Source organism: Erythrolamprus reginae, chromosome 3, assembly GCF_031021105.1.
Source record: "Erythrolamprus reginae isolate rEryReg1 chromosome 3, rEryReg1.hap1, whole genome shotgun sequence".
Taxonomy (NCBI): Eukaryota; Metazoa; Chordata; class Lepidosauria; order Squamata; family Dipsadidae; genus Erythrolamprus; species Erythrolamprus reginae.
In genome coordinates, this window is record NC_091952.1 from 113,450,213 (window position 1) to 113,474,368 (window position 24,156).

The following is a 24,156-nucleotide window of genomic DNA, read 5'->3' on the forward strand; positions in this document are numbered from 1 at the left end:
AATATTTTTTCTTTCTCAAACAAAACAACGCAAAGTATATATTGCAATGGTCTAAATGGGACAGTCTGACTAATTTGGTTTTAAAATCTGCAGGACTTCCAGTCAATGGGCTGGATTCAAAGTTGTGCCACAAAAATCAGTGAGATCTATTAGATTTAGTCCTGTTGATTTCAAGGAGATACATCTACTGTACTTCAAAGTCTATTCTAAACACGGTCAAGTCTCCTTCCAACCCCTGATTTTGGAAAGCAAACAGCTATTAAGCTGCTCAACAGGGCTGAAGCCCTTATTGGAGCTTCTATAACAGGCAATCCATATCCAAGGATCTATGGCAAAGAATGACAGATAGCTTTAGTGATTGGTTTGTCCTACAGACATTTGTGTGGTCTGAGTGTAGGTCACAAAGGTGGAAGAGCAGGTGTCCTTTAATGGGAGGATAAGAAAGGCTAGTCATCTTGCTGTGTTTGCTTAGGAACAGCCGGCCGGTTAGTGCCGTGCGATTGGCGTCCCTATCCAAGGTTCTGATAGGGCGCTTTCCATAGTTACTTTGTAAGCGGGAAAGCTACTGTGTATTTGATTGGATCCTGCCTCAGCCTTGGGGTGCTATATAACCCTGTGTGTATTGAATGTTTCTCTAAGCCTGTACCTGCCTTGCTGGCATGCATTCCGTATTAAATCTATCTGTTATCTAAGGCCTCCTCTGTTTTACTGGCGAGGAGGATTCTAGCCATTTCTTTGAAGATTTCTATGCTTGGACTCTGTACGTAAGTGAAAATGTCAGTGCAGCTTACTTTCGCCCCTTTCAATCCCCAAGGGGAGACATGGGAGTCTTATGTCGCCCGTTTCGATTGCTTCTTAATCTCCAACGGGTACACGGAAATTTCCGGAGACAGGAAAAGATCATATTTCTTGGGGTTTTGTGGCCCTGAGATGTTTGAAACTGCCCGAGCATTGTTTGCCCCTACTTCTATCCATGACGTGTCTTGGGAGGACTTTTTAAAAACCTTGCAGGACCATTATGCCCCGGCTCCCTCACGGTGTGCACGGCGCTATAAATTCTACCAGCGGAACCAAACCGAGGGGGAGTCTATAAACGACTATGTGGCCGCCCTTCACCGAGCGGCATTGTATTGCGAATTCGCTGACCTGAATGACTACCTCCTGGACAGGCTTGTAATTGGGGTGAGAGATGGCCGTCTTAAGCGGCGTCTCCTGGCCATTAGGGATCTGACATTTCAAGCGGCGCTAGCGGAGGCTCGTGCATTTGAGCTGTCAACGCAGTCGCTGGCAGCCATGGACAGCACCGTGAATGTCACCCGAAAGAGTGCTGTGTCTACAGAAAAGGCCACCGTTCTTCCTGAAGAGGAAGGCGCTCATGAAGCAGAGGAGGAGGAGGTGTGCAAATTGGCAGTGAATAGGAACCATGATGCTCCTTCTACACGTCCCCGGCCACCCCAGTCACCTTGTCAGGGTTGTGGGGCTAATCATCTGAGGTCCTCCTGCCCTTCCCGTGATGCCGTGTGTTGGCATTGTGGTGCCAAAGGGCACCTTTCCAGGGTCTGCCGTTCTCACAGAGTTTCCACAGCTGCGGGCCGTGAGCAACGGGAGCCCCAAAGTTTCACCCCCCGATGGCAGAAGAAATTCCCTTCGAACCGGCGTGAGGATTGCAACACTATCTATAGCCGGCCACGTTTGGCTACCACTTTTGTGAAGGAGATGTCTAATTCAGCGGAGAAGATCTCGTTGGAGGTCCAGTTGGGAACTTCGAGGTGCCCAATGCAAGTGGACACTGGATCTGCCCACTCCTTAGTTTCGTGGGCAACGCTGAAGCGCTGTCTCCCAGCTATCAGCAGAGGTCGCCTGTCTCCATGTGCTGTGCAACTGAAAGACTATCAAGGGACACCAATTCCTATTTTGGGGGAGGGTCGTTTCCCAGTCCGTTTCAAAACTTTTGTGGGCAGATTGCCTCTGATTGTAATTAATGGGCCATTCTCTAACCTTTTAGGATTGGACTGGTTCAAGGCTTTGGGACTCTCTGTAACTGGGGTAAATGCTGTCAGTGATATGGGAAGGTTTGAGGTTCTGGCACGGGAATTTCCAACAGTATTTGATGGTCAGTTGGGCTGTTATACGGGAACTCCGATTTCATTTGGTTTAAACCCACAAGAACCGGCGGTTCGTTTAAAAGCCCGCCGGGTGCCCATTCCCCTTCGGCCGAAAGTGGATGAGGAGCTGGACAGGCTGATTGCCCAGGGGGTGCTAGAACCGGTGGATCAGGCAAAATGGGAAACCCCGGTGGTCATTGCTTTCAAGGGGGATGGGGGAATCAGGCTGTGTGGGGACTATAAATGTTCCATTAACAAAGCGTTGGCACATCACTCATATCCGCTGCCAGTGGTGCAACAGCTGCTGCACACCTTGGGAAAGGGTCGGGTGTTTGCGAAGCTTGACCTGTCTCAGGCTTATCAGCAGCTTCCCGTGGACCCCCTAGCTGCAGAAGCGCAGTCAATCATCACCCACCGGGGGGTATTCAAGTGTCACCGTTTACAATTTGGGGTCTCCATTGCCCCAGGACTGTTCCAGGGCCTGATGGAAAGGCTGCTATATGGGCTCGAAGGAACGGTGCCATATTTTGATGACGTCCTGGTGTCGGGGAGTTCCACAGACGAGTTGATGGCACGAGTAAGAAAGGTTTTGTCCAAGTTTAGGGACGCGGGGCTTAAACTAAAAGAAAAGAAGTGTGTCTTCGGTGTCCCGAGGGTGGAATTCCTGGGTTTTATTGTGGATGGAGAGGGAATTCACCCCACCCCTGAAAAGACACGGGCGATTAGGGATGCCCCCAGGCCACGTTCCAAGGCTGAGCTGCAAGCCTTTTTGGGACTCTTAAATTTTTACGCGGTTTTTATTCCGCATAAGGCGTCGGTGGCCGAACCTTTGCACCGTCTTTTGGACAAGCACTCAAACTGGCACTGGGGAGGCAGGGAGGAATTGGCATTCAATGGGGTCAAGGCAATACTTTTGTCCAACAATGTACTGGCCCAATACTCACCAGGTTTACCTTTAATTTTGACTTGTGACGCTTCACAGCACGGGGTGGGCGCTGTCCTCAGTCACAGACTGCCCAATGGAGCCGAAGCCCCTCTGGCATTTTTCTCTCACACGTTGGCTTCGGCAGAGAGAAATTATGGACATATCGACAAGGAGGCGCTGGCACTCATTGCTGGGGTCAAGTGGTTCCACGATTATTTATATGGGCGGCATTTCGAATTGGTCACAGACCACCAACCATTGCTGGGGCTTTTGTCAGGCAGCCGTCAAAGTCCGGTAGTCCTTTCACCCAGGATGTCACGCTGGATCGTCTTTCTAGCAAACTACAATTATACGTTAACCTATAAGCCTGGACGCCACATAGCACACGCTGATGCCCTGAGCAGATGTCCGCTGCCAGATGTTCTTGTCGACCCTGCTCCGGCGTGCTCTGTGTTTGCTCTGTCTGAGAGTACTATTCCTATTTCCGCAACCGAGGTAGCTGGAGTAACTGGTCGAGATGCCATTCTGTCCCAAGTAAGGCAATGGGTGTTAAGAGGATGGCCAGCTGCAGCCCCCGCAGACATTTTTGTCCCATTCTTCAGATGCCAATCAGAGTTCTCTGTAGAGAAGGGGGTGGTGCTGCGAGGAAGCAGGGTGGTAATTCCAGAAACCTTGCGCAGCCAGGTGTTGGCATTATTGCACAGAGGTCACCCTGGCATAGTGCGCATGAAGAGCTTAGCTCGGGACTATGTTTGGTGGCCTGGGTTGGATAAGGCGGTAGAGCTAAGGGTGGCGGGATGCGCAGCGTGCCAGGAAAGTCGTCCTTTCCCTCCTCGGGCAGAGCCGCTGGTATGGGAGCCGCCAGCTGGACCTTGGGCTCGCATACACATTGATTTAGCTGGTCCCTTTATGGGACAGACCTTCCTAATAGTCGTGGATGCCCATTCGAAATGGGTGGAGGTTGTCCAGCTGAGATCTACCTGCGCTCAGGCGATCATAGACGCCCTACTGACTTTATTTGGTACGCATGGGTTCCCCGACCTACTCGTTTCAGACAATGGTCCCCAGTTCACAGCGGTGCAGTTTGAGTCATTCTTAGCATCTGCTGGCATCAGACATGCATTAAGCTCGCCGTGGCATCTGGCCAGTAATGGCCAGGTGGAACGGGCAGTTAGGTCTGTAAAAGATGCCCTTAAGAGGATGCCGCAAGGTTCTTGGCAGGAAAGGCTAGCAGATTTGTTGCTAGCGCAACATTCCACCCCGTGTGTGGCCACGGGTAAAACCCCAGCAGAACTATTGATGGGTCGCAAGCTCCGAATCATTCTAGATAGACTGCACCCGTGGTATTCTCAAACTGTTCAGTGGCCAGTAACCACGGCCAGACAGGTAAAAATAGGAAATACTGTTTTCGTTAGATCATACTCAGGAGGACGGATTTGGGAAAAGGGAAGAGTAAGCAGGGAACTGGGGCCTCGGTCTTTCGAAATCGAACTTTTGGATGGAAGGATATGGAAGAGGCATTTGGACCAGATCCGAATTGACAGGGCGAGCGACCTCCCAAGGGAAGGAGAGGGTGAGCAGTCTGGAGCCGCTCACAGTCAGTTACAGCTGCCCGCAAGAATGTCAGGGGAAAACGCCTCCACTGATTCATTAAGGGGTGAGGAAATTCCAGATTCAGAAGAGGAAGTACAGGAACCAAATTCGGAAAGGGTTTCAGAGCCGGTGGTTATGCCTCGGCGCTCTGAGAGAGTACGCTACAAACCGGCATATTTAAAGGACTATGTATGTGTCAATCAAGGGGTTAGGAGTGCTGTGTTTGCTTAGGAACAGCCGGCCGGTTAGTGCCGTGCGATTGGCGTCCCTATCCAAGGTTCTGATAGGGCGCTTTCCATAGTTACTTTGTAAGCGGGAAAGCTACTGTGTATTTGATTGGATCCTGCCTCAGCCTTGGGGTGCTATATAACCCTGTGTGTATTGAATGTTTCTCTAAGCCTGTACCTGCCTTGCTGGCATGCATTCCGTATTAAATCTATCTGTTATCTAAGGCCTCCTCTGTTTTACATCTCCTTGGGCTTTATGACTTCATCCTGCAGGCTAAAGTGTCAATTACCAATTATCAGAGCGAAGATGATTTCCTGGAGAACAGTTGCTCTTCAGCAGAGCTCTTGGAAGTTTCCCTCCTTTTATAGCCAACTCTTATTTATTTGTTTGTTTGTTTGTTTGTTTAGTCAAGTACGTATTGGTTGTATACAAAGAGATAACAATGTTTATATACATGATACTAGTAAGAGAGAAACATTAGTACAAGGGATGGTAGGCATGCTGGTGGACTTATGCACGCCCCTTACTGACAAATAAGGGAAAGGTTTTGGGTGTTAGGTGATGATGATGATGATGATGATCATCATCATCATCGTAATCATAATCATTGTAATCATCGTAATCATAATAATCATAATCATAATAATTTATTAGATTTGTATGCCCCTCTCTGAGAACTCCGAGAACTCTATGATACTATAGAGTCAGGTAGCAAGCTCCATGCATTAACTACTCCATTACTAAAGTCGTATTTCCTGCTGTCGAGTTTGGAGTGGTTTACTTTACGTTTGTATCTGTTGTGTGCTGCTATGTTGTTGTGGTTGAAGCTGACATAGTCATTGACAGGAAGGACGTTGTAGCAGATGATTTTATGGACTATGCTTAGGTCGTGTTTAAGGCGACGTAGTTCTAAGCTTTCTAAACCTAGGATTGTAAGTCTGGTTGCATAGGGTATTCTATTGCGAGTGGAGTCGTTCTTCTAGTAAAGTATCTCTGGACATTTTCTAAAGCGTTTATGTCCGAAATGTGGTGTGGGTTCCAGACAGATGAGCTTTATTCAAGGATTCTGGTGAAAGTTTTGTATGCTCTGGTTAGTAGTATGAGATCATCGGAGCAGAAGCTATGTAGGATTAGGTTAACAACTCTTAAAGCCTTAGTTCTTGGTGATTGTTTGATTATGTAGTTTTCATGGGACATGCAGAATTGGTTTCCTTTTGCAACATTTTGATTACCCAAATAGAAAAAAGGCTATGGGAGTAGGATTTATTCCTCTTACACTGTGTTTAACGATTGTGTATCAAATCAATCTATCCTGTTCTCAAGTTTCAGTGCTAAGAGCTGAACATTCCACTTTCTTGATGTCTCTTAAGCCTTTAAAGAACAGTTGTAGAATCTCTGAGAATATATAGCGATGCCTATATTCAGGCTTCTCTAAGCCACATTGTTGGAGTGCCAACAGGCAGGCACCTTTGGAACCTACTTCTCATTCAATCCTTGAATGTCCCCTCTGTCTTTTGCATGCTGCCATCTTCATTCAAGAGCCATCTAAATAAAGCTATACCTGTACATACATTATTATTTTTCTGCTTATGAATTCTAATGTGTAATAATAATAAGGAAGGTACTATAAAATCTAATGGCTGAATCTTACAAAGTGACAGAATTACCGTATATTAATATATAACTTTCTCGATATATAGGATTCTTCAACTTAGAGCTGCTTTCTGTAGAAATCAAATGTTTAAATATAATTCTTGCTGAAATGGAAAACTAGTTATCACCTTATGTGGTTCATGCATGTGGAGAAATAGGCTGGCTGTTGCCTAGGAAACCCACACTTTTTGTAATGAGTCAGTTAAAGGTGCTATTGCACTCTTTATATTTTTTAACTATGTTTCTATCTTGAGTTGTTGAACAGCAGCGGCTCTAAACAAACTATACACTTTACTCCATCCTCCAGTTTCTTATCTTTAAAAAGCATATGGTCCTAACTTAATATGAAGAAACCCAATAGGCAAAGTTTCCTATGTACAGTACTAGAAAAGAACAATTAACACACTAACTATAGATATAGCAACATTCTAATTTTAAATACTTTACATGTTACACAGTGATGGCTTATATTAGTTGTCACATTTATTGCTTATTTGATGTTCCCTTAGCTATAATTGTTCATTCAGTAATTGAAGAATATATTTTTCAGTGTTATGCCCTTAAATGAAATCACCTAGAATGTTGGAAATTACGTAGGCATTGCTTAATCTATGATTAGAGTATCCCTCATAGTGAATAAATCAAAGTTGGCTAGATTCACATACAAAAATTGGTTGCATTCATACAGTCACCAACAGGGTATAATTTTTGCTATTCATTTGATACCTAGTGCAAGGGATTGAATCTTTAAATCGATAGATCTATCTGTATGATATAATCTTAAATTAAAGTTTACTCAGAAATAATTTCCATTGACTTCAATGTGATTTATTGACTTCTGTGTCAATTGACAGTTTTTCCCCCTCACAATAACAGCCACTTGCCAATAAAACCTGACCTCTTTCCCAAGATGAGGAAATATGCCTATCTAAATGTCAGAGATTACAATATCATTATCAATATCAATTGGAATTATAAAAATCAAATGAATCTCAGAAGGTTTTTGTCTAATCTTAGAATATAGAAATTTGAAGAACTAGCATATGCTAATATGTATTTTTATCATGCCTTATTCTATGGGGTAATGGAAATTCTTAAACAGCTGCAAGGGCCTCTTACCATTCTGATTTTTTAAAAAATCTTTAACGTTAATAGCATTGCCTCGAACCTAGCTTTTTAAAGGTCCTACAGTCTCTTCCCTTGCTTAATAAAATTTAAATTTAATTTTAAATTAAATTTATTTTACTCAGCTATGGTAGAGCAGATATTAGAACTCATTTCCTATAACATTCACTTGTGCCTCATACAGCTTAAAAGTTCCTCCATTAATCTGCACGAGTGGCAGCGGTGGGCTACGAACCGGAACGCTAAATTGCGCTCGCCAGGGTGGCTTGTAAGCTCTTCAAGGGCCAGCGCAATTTTGCTGCTGCACCTGTGGGGGCAGCAAAATTGTGCACGGAGCCGCAGGTGCGCCCGTGTTTCAGCATGCGTGGAAGCAAAAAAACCTCACCAAAACACGGGCGCACCTGCGACTCCGTGTGCGATTTTGCTGCCTCCACAGGTGCAGCAGCAAAATTGCACTGGCCCTGCAAGAACGTACGAGCCACGGTGGCGAGCGCAATTTAGCATTCCAGCTCGTAGCCCACCGCTGACCAAGTGTGAGTTCCTCCCAATTTGGATCGGATCATCTCAACCTGTAGAGACCCCCTGGTGATGTCATAATGGTGTCATGGATCCAGTTTGGTCAGTGTTGGTCCATGGGTGCTGCCATCTTTTTGGGGGAAATTTTTGTCTGATTTTTTTTTATTGTTTGGAAGCTTTTTCCTCTGCTGCTTCTTCTTGAAAATAGGGCCCTCTAGCCCACCCCCCAGGTTTATACTTTATTCCTTCCTCCAAGCTGATCAGCTCCTCAGCTGTGTTTCAAGCTGATTATAGCTACTGCTATAATCAGCTACATGCTATATAGCTATAGCATGCACAGAAGCAGAATTGCATGAGGGGAACGAGAGCACGCGAGCGTTGCAATGAGAATCGGAGGCGAAGGTAAGTGGAACCCACCCCTGATCCGCATGCTTCTTCAGCTGTGATTTGAAACAAGAAAACTGTATGAATTGGATCAGTCTCCTAAGGAACAAGAAGTCCCTTTCTATGAACAGAAAATATATAAAGGATTCACATATACAGTAGTACCTCTAGATACGAGTTTAATTCGTTCCAGAACCGAGCTCGTATGTCGATCAACTCGGATCTCGAACGAATGCCTTTAGACTTTGTTTTTCCTCCGCCGAGATAAGCAGAAGCAAGGATTCTTGCGCCACTTAGTGGAAGCTCGGCTCATATCCCGAATTTGAGGTCGGGTGTCGAACAGAAATTTCGCTCCTGTTGTGGCTCGTAAATTGGAATACTCGCATGTGGAGCAGCTCATATCTAGAGGTATTACTGTATGGGGAAAGGCTTGGCCTGTGACTCCCATTCCTCTTCTGTTTTTCCAACTAAGAAAAATTAAAAGGATTAAAACCCATTTTAACATAGTCTTTTGATTAAGAATTATTCTTTCTTAATCTTGAATGTAAATATATTCAATAGCATGCCCCAAACCCTGTCCTACTTTGTGCTTAGATTGCAGCCCTGTTCCTGTACAGTGTCCCTTATGTACTTCTCTTCATCTTTACTTCCTAAGATTTATTTCTTTCTCCCTAATGCTTAGGGTTTGTCTAAATCAGGCAAAAATGCAAATACAAGTTTGACTTCGCAAAAATCAGAATTGAAAATTTTAATATAAAAATGTCCAAAAATACTTTACCAGAAGAGCCCTTAACTCCTCCACTCGAAATAGAATACCCTACAAATCAAGACTTAGAATCCTGGATCTTGAAACCTTAGAACTACGACACTTCAAACACAATCTAAGTATTGCCCACAAGATTATATGCTGCAATGTCCTACCTGTCAAAACTACTTCAGCTTCAACTGCAACAACACAAGAGCACACAACAGATTCAAGCTTAATATTAACCACTTCAAACTTGTCTGTAAATATATGACTCTTGCAATCGAGTTGTCGAAGCTACCGGACTAACAGATTCCGTAGTATCATCCCTTAACCTAACTTTACCTTTAGACTATCTACAATTGACCTCACCAGGCTCCTAAGAGGTCAGTAAGGGCGTACATAAGTGCACCAGAGTGCCGACCATCCCCTGTCCTATAGTCTCTCCTATATCTCCTATATCTTCTCTTCTATCTCTTCTATCCCTTATATCTCTTTTGCTATTCTCTCTAGTTATATTTTACTCCTATATTTTCCTCTTCTATTCTCTCTTTGATACATTCTACTCATTATTATTATTATTATTATTATTATTATTATTATTATTTATTGGATTAGTATGCCGCCCCTCTCCGCAGACTCGGGGCGGCTAACAACAGCAATAAAACATTATATAACAAAATCCAATACTAAAAACAGTTAAAAACCCATTATATAAAAACCAAGCATACATACAGACATACCATGCATAAAATTGTAAAGGCCTAGGGGGAAGTGTATCTCAGTTCCCCCATGCCTGGCGGCAGAGGTGTGTTTTAAGCAGCTTTTGAAAGGCAAGGAGGGTGGGGGCAATTCTAATCTCTTCATTGTGTATTATTGTGCATTGGACAAAACAAACAAATAAATAAATAAATAAAATATTTTAGTGGGTTGGGAGGTAAAATAGAACTTTTGAAAATGTTATTTAGCCCAGTTTTAAACATCATGATAAACATCACTAATTTTGAAAAAGGAAGCATACAGAACATAGAAACAATTGCAAAACTTTGCATAATTAGAATTACAATTCTTTTATGCAATTAGACACACAAGGAATTTGTCTCCAGTGCATAAGCTCTCAGTATACATACAACAATGATAGATTACTATCATAATTATTGTAAACATCATAAAACATTAGGTACAACACTTTGTGATAGTCATGGATATTAAATAAATCAACATAAATCATACTAGGATACTAAGTGAACAATATAAAACAACACATTTATACAGAAACCCTAGATATTTGGCTTATGAGGTAGATCAGACAAGTAAACCAAAGTTACAAATGCTAATATGTCCTTTTATTATAGGGTTACAGTAACAGAATCTTACATATCTGAATGTACCTCTGTTCTTTAGCTTAAAAAGAACTAGGAAAGGTAAAATATAAGATGTTTTCTGAAATTACATTTTTTAATTTGAATTCAGATACTCTTGCCTGACCATTGTCTTGTCTGCCGTTCTTTTTCCTGTTGCTCAAAGTTATATTGACAGTCCATTATATTATGGCTGTCAGTCTTGGGTTTAAAAAAAATCCAGATAACCCCTGGCTGGCAGCAAAAAATTTAATTGTTTTCTATTTCTCTTTCCTTCCCTCTACTGGTCATCAGGATTTTCAAACCCAGGACTGATAGCTGAAATGTAGCCTGTCTACTGGGAATAAATAATAGAAGTCAGATCTCACATTTATGAAACCCTGTCAAACCAGTTAATTAAAAAACGGCTGACAAATAGATAAATGTTTTTAAAATCCTTAATGTTAATAGCACCATGAAAAAAAAATTGGAAATAAAAGTTAATATATTGTCAGAAACAAATTCAAAAAATGTGTGACTAATCAAATCATTGCTGAATGTTGTTGCAGGAGGATTTTTTTATTATTATAAAATCTCATATACAGTAAATTACATTTGATATTTTTTTATATTTCAATATGTCAAGAACATTCCATGATATGTCTCTTACAAGTCAGAGATGCCAAAGATTTGTTGTTGAGAGAAAAAAAGGTAACAAAATTTATTAGAACAAGAGAGAGGGTGGCAGAATGCTTGGATTTTCCTAAAGTCCCAAATCCAAAGCTAACAAAAAACTTAATCAGACCCCCCCCCCCCCCAATGAATATGTATCTGATCGTGACAGAAAGTATCATATTAAAATTATGGAAACATGCCTTTAGCAATTCTAGTTAATGGAGAAACCAAATATACATAGCGTGAAAAGTTCTACTCCCCATGTATGCACTCCCCACGCTGCCCATTCTCGTGCATGCTCAATGGCCTCACTGAAGCCTGGGATGGTGAAAAAAGGGCCAAACGGGCAAACCAGAAGTTGGGAAAAACAGATTTCTGGTTTGCTCATTATGCTGCTGTTCGCAATCCAGAGCCTTCAGAGAAGCTTCCTGAAGCTCCAGAATGTGAAAAATACCACAACGGGCAAACCAGAAGTCCAAGGTGTTACTCCATCAACTAATCAAGATGTTATAACACAGCCAACCATGCTTTGTTCGCCCTAGCATGAAGCCGAAAAAATCACCCTGAAGGTGATTTATTTATTTTGTCAAACAATTATAGGGTGATAATTTGTACAAATAAAACATTAGATAAGTAATGATAAAAAGTAACAAAAGAAGACAATAGGACAGGGACGGTAGGCACAGTGGTGCGCTTATGCACGCCCCTTACAGACCTCTTAGAAAGGGGGAGAGGTCAATTGTAGATAGTCTAAGGTTAAAGGTTTTGGGATTAGGAGTAGAAACCACAGAATCAGGTAGTGCATTCCAGGCGTTGATTATTCTGTTGCTGAAGTCGTATTTTTTGCAGTCAAAGTTTGGAGTGGTTGACATTTAGTTTAAATCGATTTTGTGCTCGTGTGTTGTTGCGGTTGAAGGTGAAGTAGTCGTTAACAAGTAGGACATTTTGGTATATGATTTTATGAACTATAATTAAGTCGGAACGGAGACGACGGAGTTGTAAGTTGTCTAAACCAAGAATTTCAAGTCTGGCGGAGTAAGGTATTTTGTTGTGAGAAGAGGAATGAAGGACTCTTCTTGTGAAATATTTCTGGACTCTCTCAATTGTGTTGTCAGATATGCAATGTGGGTTCCATACAGGCGAGCTGTATTCTAGGATTGGTCTGACAAATGTTTTGTAAGCTCTTGTGAGCAGTTCAAAATTACCAGTGAAGAAGCTGTGAAGGATTAGGTTAACAAATCTTAAAGCCTTTTTGGCAATGTTGTTGCAGTGGGCTCTAGGACTTAGGTCATTAGATATGAGTACTCCAAGGTCTTTGACAGATTGAGGGTTATCAATAAGTTCAGTTCCTCCAAGTTTAAATTTAGTATTCTGATTCTTTTTACCAATGTGTAAGACAGAGCATTTAGTGGTGGAGATTTGAAGTTGCCAGGTTTTAGACCATTCTGCTATGTGGTCAAGGTCTTTTTGGAGGGTAGCAGCATTGTCGGTGGTATTAAATAGTTTGACATCATCTGCAAAGAGGATGCAATTGCTAGTGATGCAATCACAAAGATTGTGTATGTATAGTATGAATAGTGTGGGTCCTCGTTGAAACGTTGCCAAGATTCTATCAATCTTACATGGGAAAAGACCTGAATATGCCAAGACCTACATATATATATACACCCACATATAATGTACACACATAAACCATGATGACACAATGGTACCACAGTGGCACTGTCTGCAATTTGACCACCAGGCTCAAGGTTGACTCAGCCTTCCATCCTTCCGAGGTGAGTAAAATGAGGACCCAGTTTGCTGGGAGCAATATGATGACTTCTCTTGCTTAGAGAAGGCTGTAAAGCACTATGAAGTGGTATAAAAGTTTAAGTGCTATTGAGATATATCGACTACTAAAAAAAATAATTATTATTTAACAGGGATAAAGCTGAAAAATGATAGCTGTTTTCAGTGTGCCTTATCTAAGGTCCAATGGATCATTTTAGGACAATTTGTTAATATTGCTTTTTGAAATGCAAGATATGGCTGTAAATGCTGTATCTCTCAAAATACTTCCCAATATATTTTTGATAGTTTTTTTCAGTGATACATTCCTGGAGGAATGCATTTTTGCTTCTGGCAGTAATCCACTACATGCTCTTTCAAAAGAATTAAGATACATAGGGCTTCCACTAATTTCCCTCAAGGTGTGTTGAAAAATCATAAACAATTGCCCCAATAACATAATTGAGAATGAGGCTACATCATCTCACAAGTCTCCTGTTGTGAAGGCCTGAAATGGCAGGACAAATATATTTAAAAATTCACATTTTTGGTCTATGTGCAGCATACTACCTACATAGTCTTTGCTACATAATAAACCACTTGTATGTCGCTGCCACAAAGACAGGCTTGATTCATAAATCCCAGTACAGTAAGTCCTAAGGTAGTTGTTTAGTTTTAGTCTAGACTGGGTTGATACTTTGTGCTAAACCAGGGGTATCCAACCTTGTCAACTTTAAGATTTGTGGACTTCAACTCCCAGAATTCCCCGGCAAGCCTGGGACAGTCCTATGCTATAAAGTATAATATTGCTTCTTTGGTTTTGGCACAAAAGGCTAACCATTCCACCCCAATTTCAATAAACCAAAGAATCAATGCTTTACTATAATGTATGAGGAGTCAGTATCTGACATTTAACAAGCCTATTTGAGATATATTTATTGAAGCAATTGCCGAGTGCCAATTTTTATTTACTGCATCTCATTATTAATTGTGTACCAAGTTGCAGCTGTCATGTCATCAGTGTACAACAGCGACTTCTGTTTCTCTGTATGATTTACTTGGAGATCAATAGCCTAGTATCCCATAGTTCTTGGGAAATTATTTCTATGAGAAATTGTAGTTTTGCGGTGATTAAAAGATCCAGAAGATTGAATTCCCAGTGACGGATTTGAGACGGCTACTTATATATTTCAGCCTATTTTTTTAATATTCCTTTCCTTCAAGCCAGCTAGCCTTTCTCTTGCTATCTGCTCTTTTTGCACATTTTGTTCACTTGAAGCAAGGTAGGTATGTACTCCATGCAAAGAAAATAAAGCTGAAGTAGCATCTGCTTTAAAAAAAGAAAAACAGATTTTACCTACTCAAAATTCTACCTGTGTACAGATTTATCTTATTCTGATGCAGAAAGAGATTTTATAAGTTATTTCAAAATGTCACTTTAAAACGTAACTTTCAAAAACTTGCTTTTCTTGGAGGTTCACTTTTTATAATAGATAACAAATATGCTGGTAATCCTTAACTTATAACCATTCATTTAGTGACTGTTTAAAGTTACAACAGTACTGAAAAAAGTGACTTATGACTGGCCCTTTCACTTATGACCATTACAGTTCCCCTAAGGTCACATGATCAAAATTTGGGCCTGTGGCAGCTGGCATAGATTTATGACAGTTGCAGCGTCCCAAGGCCATTTGTGACCTTCCCAGCTAGCTTCTTACAACCAAAGTCAATGGGGAAAGCTGGATTTGTTCAACAATTGTGTGTTTCTCTTAACTACCTCAGAGATCCATTTACCTTTGAAAAGTGTTCGGAAAATTCAGATCGTGCAGAATGCAGCTGCGAGAGCTATCATGGCTTTCCTAAATATGCCCATGTTACACCAACACTCCGCAGTCTGCATTGGTTGCCGATCAGTTTCCAGTCACAATTCAAAGTGTTGGTTATGACCTACAAAGCCCTTCATGGCATCGGACCAGAATATCTCCGGGACCGCCTTCTGCCGCATGAATCCCAGCGACCAGTTAGGTCTCACAGTTGGCCTTCTCCGGGTCCCCGTCAACTAAACAATGTCGTTTGGCGGAACCCAGGGGAAGAGCCTTCTCTGTGGTGGCCCTGACCCTTTGGAACCAACTCCCCCCGGATATCAGAGTTGTCCCTACCCTCCTTGTCTTTCAGAAACTCCTTAAAACCCACCTCTGTCGTCAGGCATGGGGGAATTGAGATTTTCCCTTCCCCCTAGGCTTATAAAATTTATGCATGGTATGTCTGTATGTATGATTGGTTTCTTAAATTGGGGTTTTTAAATTAACTTAAATATTAGATTTGTTTACATTGTATTATTGTTGTTGTTAGCCGCCCTGAGTGTACGGAGAGGGGCGGCATACACATCTGATAAATAAATAAATAAACAACCATGGCGACAAGGTAATAAAATCAGGTGCAACTCATTTTAACAACCCCCTTGCTGAGCAATGGCAGTTCTGGTCCAAATTGTGGTCATAAGCAGTTAAAATAAAAACTAACCAACCAAATAGCTGGTTTTCACTGACTGCACTGTTGGAAAGGTAACCAAGAGGGCATCAAAGCAACCTGTTGGAGACAAGCTCTCCATGGCTGGAGTCAGTAGTGGGTTGCTACCAGAATGGTAAAGTATGCCCACACCTGTCAGCTCGTGGGCACATTCCAGCGTATTTTTGCTTCTGTGCATGTGCAGGAAGCAATCTCACAAGGGGATGCACACCTTTCAGTGATTTTTTTTGCTTCTGCTCCTGTGCGGAAGCAAACAAATTGGCGAAATCTATCTCTCGTGCACGCGTACCCTCACAAGATTTTGCTTCCTGCGCATGTGCAGAAGCAAAAAGGCACTGGAACCCACGGGCGTGCAAGCAAACAAAGTGAAGCTGCAGCGCACCAGTAGCAGTGGATCTGCCCCGGCTGGCGTAGCTGCTTATAAGCAGCCTGCCTTCTCTCTCTCTCTCTCACACACACACACACAAACACACACACACCAATTGTTTTCAATACAGAGAGAAGTGCAGCCAGAGATTTATGACATGTTATATGTATTTCATGTAGTTTCTGAGTCAGAGTCAGGAATCATCTTTTGCCCCACATCCAACGTGATCAGCATCCCCAGAGTTTGTCATTCCAATGACTCACTAATTGGCCTGCATTGCGAACTGGTTCTCATACTAGGATGATTAATTCATCTCTGTTCAGGTTTGTTTCAGTCTTCAACAACAGAAACTCTCGGGATTTGCTTGCTGCTGCTATTAGAGAGGCATAGAGAAGGATCCAGCTCACTGGGTGCAATTATATTGGTTTCATCCCTGGCACACAAAGCATTTCATCTTGTAATATATTGAATTAAAATAATATCCTCTGTCTGTACTTTATGCCCTTTTGAGACAGACAGATGGACAAGGATGGGAGGGGGAGAGAGAGACGGAGAAAGAGAGCTCTAGATATAGACAGCAGGGGTGGGTTCTAACTTACCTTCCTCCTGTGTCATGTAGCCACGCCGCGTAGCCACACCACACACCCACATGCGCAGTGCCAAAAAATAACAAACCCCCAAAAGCCAAAAATAAGATGGCAACACCTGCTCGGTGCTGGAAATTCAGCTTCTGCGCATGCACACAAGGAAAAAATTCCAAATACTGTAAAATAAAATTTAAAAATAATTTTTTTAAAAAAAGACGGTGGTGTCCAAAGACCAGCACCGACTGAACTGGGTCCATGACATCATCGTGACATCACCAGCGGGTTTCTATCGGTTTGGGCAAACCAGTCCGAACTGGGAGGAACCAACGTCTGATATACAGTAGACAAATTTATAGATGTAGATATATAGATACCAAAAGGGCATGAAGTAGATGATGGTGAAAAACCTTTCTCCTCAATACACACTGCTCAAAAAAATAAAGGGAACATTCAAATAACACATCCTAGATCTGAATGAATGAAATATTCTCATTGAATACTTCGTTCTGTACAAAGTTGAATATGCTGACAACATGTGAAATTGATTGTCAATCAGTGTTGCTTCCTAGGTGGACTGTTTGATTTTACAGAAGCTTGATTTAATTGCAGTTATAGTCTGTTGTTTAAGTGTTCCCTTTATTTTTTTGAGCAGTATATACAGTATATAACTTGATTCTCAAAGAAAGAGTGAACGTCTAGTAGGTTTAAATTTATTGGCTGTGCTTGTATGACAAGCAGGCTTAAGAGTCAAGATAGCATGAACGCCGAATAAGATTTACTGAAGGGTGCAATGCAGATAAGATTTTTTTTAAATAGCACAAAATAGATCTCAGAAATGCTTTATGTTATTGTAAAGATTTTCATAAGATGCTGTGAAGTATATATACATGGGATTGGGAGATTGTAAATAGTAGCTTTTTTCAAATACTATATAGCCCTAGCACTTAGACTTATATACCACTTCACAGTGCTTTACAGCCCTCTCTCTAAGCAGTTTACAGAATCAGTCTATTGCTCCCAACAATCTGGGTCCTCATTTTACCAACCTTGGAAGAATGCAAGGCTCAGTCAACCTTGAGCCAGTGAAACTTGAACTGCTGAGCATATTATTATTAATTTAATATTTTGTTCAAATGAAGCATCGTCCGGATTCACATAACACACAAACATAAATTAATCTCAGTAGGTTTGTACATCATGATAAGATAAAGCTTTATGAATGTATAAATTACATACTGTGTGCACGTGAACGCATGTGCAGTGCTGAAAACCAAGCTTCTGCTCATGTGCAGAAACCAAAAACAATATAGCAGCATATAGGGTGCTGCCAAGAGTGCTCGTTCAGGGGCATAGAACCGGTCTGAACTGGGGGCAACCCACCCCATCACTAGGGTTGAGTTCTTGGAGATTACATTAATACCACTTTTTATGGCAACAATACAGAAGTAGTTGGCTATTGTTTCTTCTGATCACAAGCTGAACCTTATATGGAAAAAAAATCATGTGTATAAGTATGCAGGAGCTCTGTCTTGGGGACAGTCCATGTGAAAAGGAACTTAAGAGTCCTGGTAATTTATCAGCTGAACATAAGCAAGCAGAAAGATTCATTGCTAAAAAGGCAATACAATCTTGGTCTGCATTAATAGAATTCCTGTATCCTGTTCACAGGGAGTAAACAGTACTATTTTATTTTGTACTTGTTAAATTGCCCTTGGAACTCCTACCTCCAATCCTGGGTTCTGCACTTTAAAATAATCATGGAGAAGCTGGAGTGGGTTTATAAGAAAGCTGTCCAAATATTAAGTCTGGAAACTAAGCTCAATAAGAAACGGTAGAACTGGGTACATTTAACTTGCAAAAGGAAAGATGAGGGTTTACAAATTTATTTATTTATTTATTTGTTTGTTTGTTTGTTTGTTTGTTGGATTTCTAAGCTGCCCAACTCCTTAGGGACTCTGGGTGGTGTACAACAATTTAAAAAACAATCAACAATAAAACCCCAGAATATAAAACCATTCATCCTTCTTGGCCAGAGCTAGATGATACTGCTCAATGGCCCCAGGCCTACCGGCAAAGCAAGGTCTTCACAGGTTTCCTGAAGGCTAGGAGAGTGGGGATTGTGTGGACCTCCAGGAGCAGTTGGTTCCAGAAAGCTGGAGCTGCCACAAAGAAGGCCCTCCCACGCAGCCCCGCCAACCAGTATTGTCTAGTCAACAGGACCCGGAGAAGGCCAACCCTGTGAGCCCTAATCAGTTGCAATACCTGTTCTATGTGGAAACCAAGAATCAATGAGTTGAATTTAACACAAAGAAAATTCAAACATTATTAGGAGGAATTTATCATCAGTAAAAGCTGTTAACCAGTGTATAAAACTGCCTAGAGCAGAGCTGTCAAACTCGCTGCCCACAGGAACAATGCATCATATGCTGGCCACCCCTACACCCGATTTAGCAAAAGGGGGAAAAAGTCACAATACATCACGTGATGATGCCATGACAATATGAGTTTGACACTCCTGGTCTAGAGCAATGTTGTTCTTCCACTGATGGAAGTTTTCAAACTGCGGCTGAATGGCTGCTGTCTATCGATTAATGGGCATCTATACTGCATAGGGAGTTAGAGGACTTTCAGTGACTTATAGGATCCCTTTCAACTTATACTTTGTGAGATGCTATGGTGATAAAGGGAACTCAACCATGGTGAAATTTCACCAGGGCTTCTTGGGCATTAATCTTTCCACAGCTTTATTTTCTGCATCTCCATTTTTGGCTGCAACCAAAAATCATTGAGCAACAAAACTATCCTTGCAACAGTTAAGTTTCTGGGAAGCCGCAATTTTATTTAATGAATATTTTAATTATAACTCTGTTCTTTCAGCTGCATTTTATTGTTAGCCAATTGAGCAATATTTCTAATGGGCCGGTAGGCCCTGAAACAAATAAATTTATTAATGCTGTCTTCTATGAAACAGAAATGCTCAGAAGGCAGACAAGTGCAGACAGGCTCAGAGACATGAGCAGCATTTAAATTCTTTTCATATTGGTGATACAAAAATAGATGTTTACAAATATGTCCCACAGATATCAAGGTCCAATGTCCATCCAATGGTTATACAATCAATTTCCTCAACCTGTATCTCTAAGGTGGATCCTGGCAGCTAAGTTTCCTGGAATATGTAATTAAACTTCCCTAACGTCTCCCATATTTGGAAAAGTTGCTATTGAAGTGCCAGCTCAGACAAGAAGGAATAATGATTAAGTAAAATGACTTATTAGTTTTGTAACAGGTTAGAATTAAAAAAAACAATAGTATTGATTGAACAAAATATAATTGGGATGTTAGCTATCTATCCGCCCAATCTATACGCAAGGACAGTGAGTTGAGGGGATGAATTTAAAGGAAGTATGCTCTGTACTCTATATATAGATCCCGGAGGAAAGAAAGAATATAAATATAATAAGCAATGCCACCACAAATGGTGACAGATTGCACGCTTCCAATTATTGCAGGCTTCTCCGGAGAAATGGATGATGATGTGTCTTAGATGAACTAGCAGATAGAAAACTGCTATCTTGGTAACACAAATTGAGATAAGTTTTGAATTCTCCATTCTTAATTATCTTCCCTTCGTTATTCTAAATATGGTATTAAAAACAGATTGTAAGGCAGTTGGTTGTCCTCTCTGTTTCCTCTTAGACCCCTCTATCCAAGCTCATAGACCTTGTCTGATAAGCAAAGCCTGGTAGCCTGTAATTCTGTTTCATTTCTTTCTGTTTCCTTTCCTGACCACCAAATCAAAGTGTGGGCTTTCGGATGGCTCTTCCCTAGGAAATGCTAAATAAAATAGGTAGTCCTTTTGTGAACAGGTTGATAAGTGAAACCGTGATGCCGCTTCAGTTTTCCTTTGCTTTACAGACCTATAAATGCAAGGACTGGCCACAAACATACCACATTTATGTGGAAATATCCGTGCATCTTATACACTGAAGGCAGCCATTTTTGCTGTCCCAAAGCCCCACCCCTGCATCCAATTTTTGTGAAAAATTGGCCCTTTTTTTTTTTTTTTTTTTTGCAAAAATGGGGTGGGCAGAGGGTCTGGGAAGCCTGCAGAGAGCTCCTAGTTGTTAGGAATGGCAAAAATGCTCCTGTTTTTGTGGAAAATGGGCCTTTTTTCACCCATTTTTTGCAAAAGTGGCATGGGCAAAGTGTCTGAAAAGCCTGCAGAGAGAACCTGGGGAGTGGGGGAAGGCAATACAGTGGTACATGATACGAACCCCTCACCATATGAACAGCCCGAGATACGAACCCGGGTTTCGGAAATTTTTTGCCTCTTCTTATGAACTTTTTCCGTCTTACGAACTTCCGGGTTCAGCGTTCGGGAGGCCCCCGAGAAGCCCTCCAGCTGTTTCAAAAGGTGACAGCCAGGCAGCGGGGCTTCTCGGCGGCCACCCGAACCCGAACTTTTGCCGAACTTCTGGGTTCGGCATTGGGAGAATGCTGAGAAGTGCCCGGCTGTTTCAAAAGGTGACAGCTGGGCGGCGGCGTTTTTTTGCGCGTTTTTTTTCATTGCACGCATTAATTCATTTTACATTGTTTCCTATGGGAAACAATGTTTCATCTTACGAACTTTTCACCTTACGAACCTCCCCCGGGAACCAATTAGGTTCGTAAGGCGAGGTATTACTGTACATAAATGCAATTTTTTAAAAAAAATGGGCAAAGAACGGCCTGTTTTTCACAAAAACAAGGACATTTGTGCCATTACCCAGCACCTAGGAGCTCTCTGTAGGCTTCCCAGACCCTTTGCTCACCCCATTTTTGTGGTAAAAAAGGTGAAAAATTGCCTGTTTTTTACAAAAACAGGAGTGTTTTTGTCTTCAAATAACCCCATCTAGCATGACTGGAGAAGGAATTTTGAGAGTTGAAGTCCACATGTCTTAAAGCTGTCAATTTTGAAGACCCCTGGGTTAGTGGTGCAAGGGTCTTCAAACTTGGCAAGTTTAAGACTTATGGACTTCAACTCCCTTTCCTAAACTAGCATGACTGGAGGAGGAATTCTGGGAGTTGAAGTCCACAAGTCTTAAAGCTGTCAAGTTTAAAGTTTGTAAAAAGTGTATTTGGTTGTAAAAAGTATTCTGCTACACTGGTATTTTATTAAATAATATACAGTGGTACCTCGGTTTTCGAACGCTTCCTTTCTTGTACATTTCGGATACCGAACAAAATTTTCTGCAAAAATTTGCTTCAGTATCCGAACAAAAATTCGGATACTGAACAGAAAATTTTGTTTTCTATCCGAAATGTAAGATCTCAGGGGACGGGATGAGAGGGAATGGGAGTCGGAACGCCCCTCCTGGCCGCCCTCTTAATAGCCTTCCAGTCTCTACCTTGTAACTTCTCCATGCAGCATGAAGGGTAGGGCTGGCTACAATACCGGGAGCTTCGTGGGGGCTACTTTCCTCAGCGTTCAGTCGGTTACCTACAAGCAGCTGCACCAATTTTTTTTCCCTGGCGGTGGCGGCTCCGGGGCTTCCCTTAAAGGAGCAGCAGCAGCGTCAGGAATGTCGCGCGGTTCAGTGGGTTACTTCCAGGAAGTTGCACCAACTTTTTCTTTCCCCTTGGCGGCTCCGGCGGCTTCCCGGAAGCTGCCCAAGCTGCCGCCGCGGGGAAAGAAAAAGTTGGTGCAACTTCCTGGAGGTAACCCACTGAACCGCGCGACATTCCCGACGCTGCTGCTGCTCCTTTAACGGAAGCCCCGGAGCCGCCACCGCCAGGAAAAAAAAATTGGTGCAGCTGCTTGTAGGTAACCAACTGAACGCTGAGGAAAGTAGCCCCCACGAAGCTGCCGGTATTGTAGCCAGCCCTACCCTTCATGCTGCGTGGAGAAGTTACAAGGTAGAGACTGGAAGGCTATTAAGAAGGGAGGCCAGGAGGGGCGTTCCGACTCCCATTCCCTCTCATCCCGTCCCCTGAGATCTTTATCCCATAGGAAATAGAGGAAATACTGTAGATTTAATTGGTTCCCAGCAAGTCAATGGGATTGACTTGGGATAAATTAATTTCCTATGGGATAAATTAATTTGGTTCTCGACCAAATCGGTTCTCAACCACAGTTCTAGAACGGATTATGGTCGAGAACCGAGGTACCACTGTATTACTACACCATTTGGTTCAGAATACTTTTTTCCTTGTTTTCCTACTCTAAAATCTAGGTGTGTTTTTATACTCTGGTGAATCTTATACTCCAAAATATACAGTACAATGGTACCCCTACTTACAAACTTAATTCGTTCCATGACCAGGTTCTTAAGTAGAAAAGTTTATAAGAAGCGATTTTTCTCATAGGAATCAATGTAAAAGCAAATAATGTGTGGGGAAACCATAGGGAGGGTGGAGGCTCTGTTTTCTCCAGGAGATTCCTAGAGAGGCCCCATGGAGGCTTTTCCCCACCTTTTCCGGCCGTTTCCTCCCAGGAGATTCCTAGAGAGGCCCCACAGAGGTTTCTCCCTGGCTTTTCCGGTTACAGTTTCAGAGGCTCGGGTTTGTAAGTGAAAAATGGTTCTTGAGAAGAGCCAAAAAAATCTTGAACACTCGGTTCTTATCTAGAAAAGTTTGTAAGTAGAGGCATATGTAGGTAGAGGTACCACTGTACTTTCTTTTATCACTGTTCTAATTCTGAACAGTCGCTAAAGAAGACAGTTGATAAATGAAAACTACCTGCACTTGACTTCTAGCATTTTCCCCCCTCACAATTCCACTCTCCACATATGAAAATAATCAATTACTCCCTCAAAATATATTTTTGAGCTTCTGGAATCACTTATTTGCAAAGTCCCTTTCCACAATGCCGTGTAGGGATACACTCAGAGTGCCTCTATGCGGCCTCATTTCTATCCAATTCAAAGAGCAGATCTGTTTGTTTTCATTCTTGCCATGTTTGAAAACAAATGTTTCCTAGAAGCACCAAACGAATCACCATTCTCCAGATGAGCAATATGAAGCAAAAAAGAAAACTTATCAATGTCCCACTCATAAGCTATCCCAGTTGCAAAAGCAATAACACAGTTCCCTCTCTCCCAGATTAGCAAAAAGGGAAATAATATAGTTGGTTACTGTTCCTTCATTCTTGTCCATATTTTTAGCTCACATTTGTTGAAAGTTTCTTTTTAAAGAAAAATTGATTGATTGCTCTGCAGAAAAGGTTATCAGCACCAAAGACATCTATTCTCTTGTATTTAATGATGCAAGACTCTTGAAAATTAATGATGGGAGAAGGTATGTTGGGATACCGCAGGCAAGCATTTTCATCAGCACTTCTAACCATGTTTGTACATGGCCTATTAACAGCTACTATAGAAAAGGAAGATATTCCTTTTAAACCATGCCTATAGGCAGGTATTGAGAAGCAGAAAGTGAAGGCAGGAGGTTAAGTGAAGAACATGTTCCCACCAGTGGGAAAACGAACTACTCAGACATTTGACAGAGCTGTGCACAGAACAAAACCAGCATTGCTCTGAGTTCAAATAAACATGCGTAGAACCAGATGGGGAAAAACTCTAAGCTCTTGAACACTGATGACTTTATAAAAGCAAAGTCTTGGTATTGATAATGAAC

The 24,156-nt window shown here is 41.9% G+C and overlaps 1 protein-coding gene across 1 annotated transcript in view; it reads right to left on the reverse strand.

Moving 5' to 3' along the window:
* DDX59 (DEAD-box helicase 59) overlaps window positions 1-24,156 on the reverse strand; it is a 42,075-nt gene that overhangs the window by 11,340 nt on the left and 6,579 nt on the right. The window lies entirely within an intron of this gene.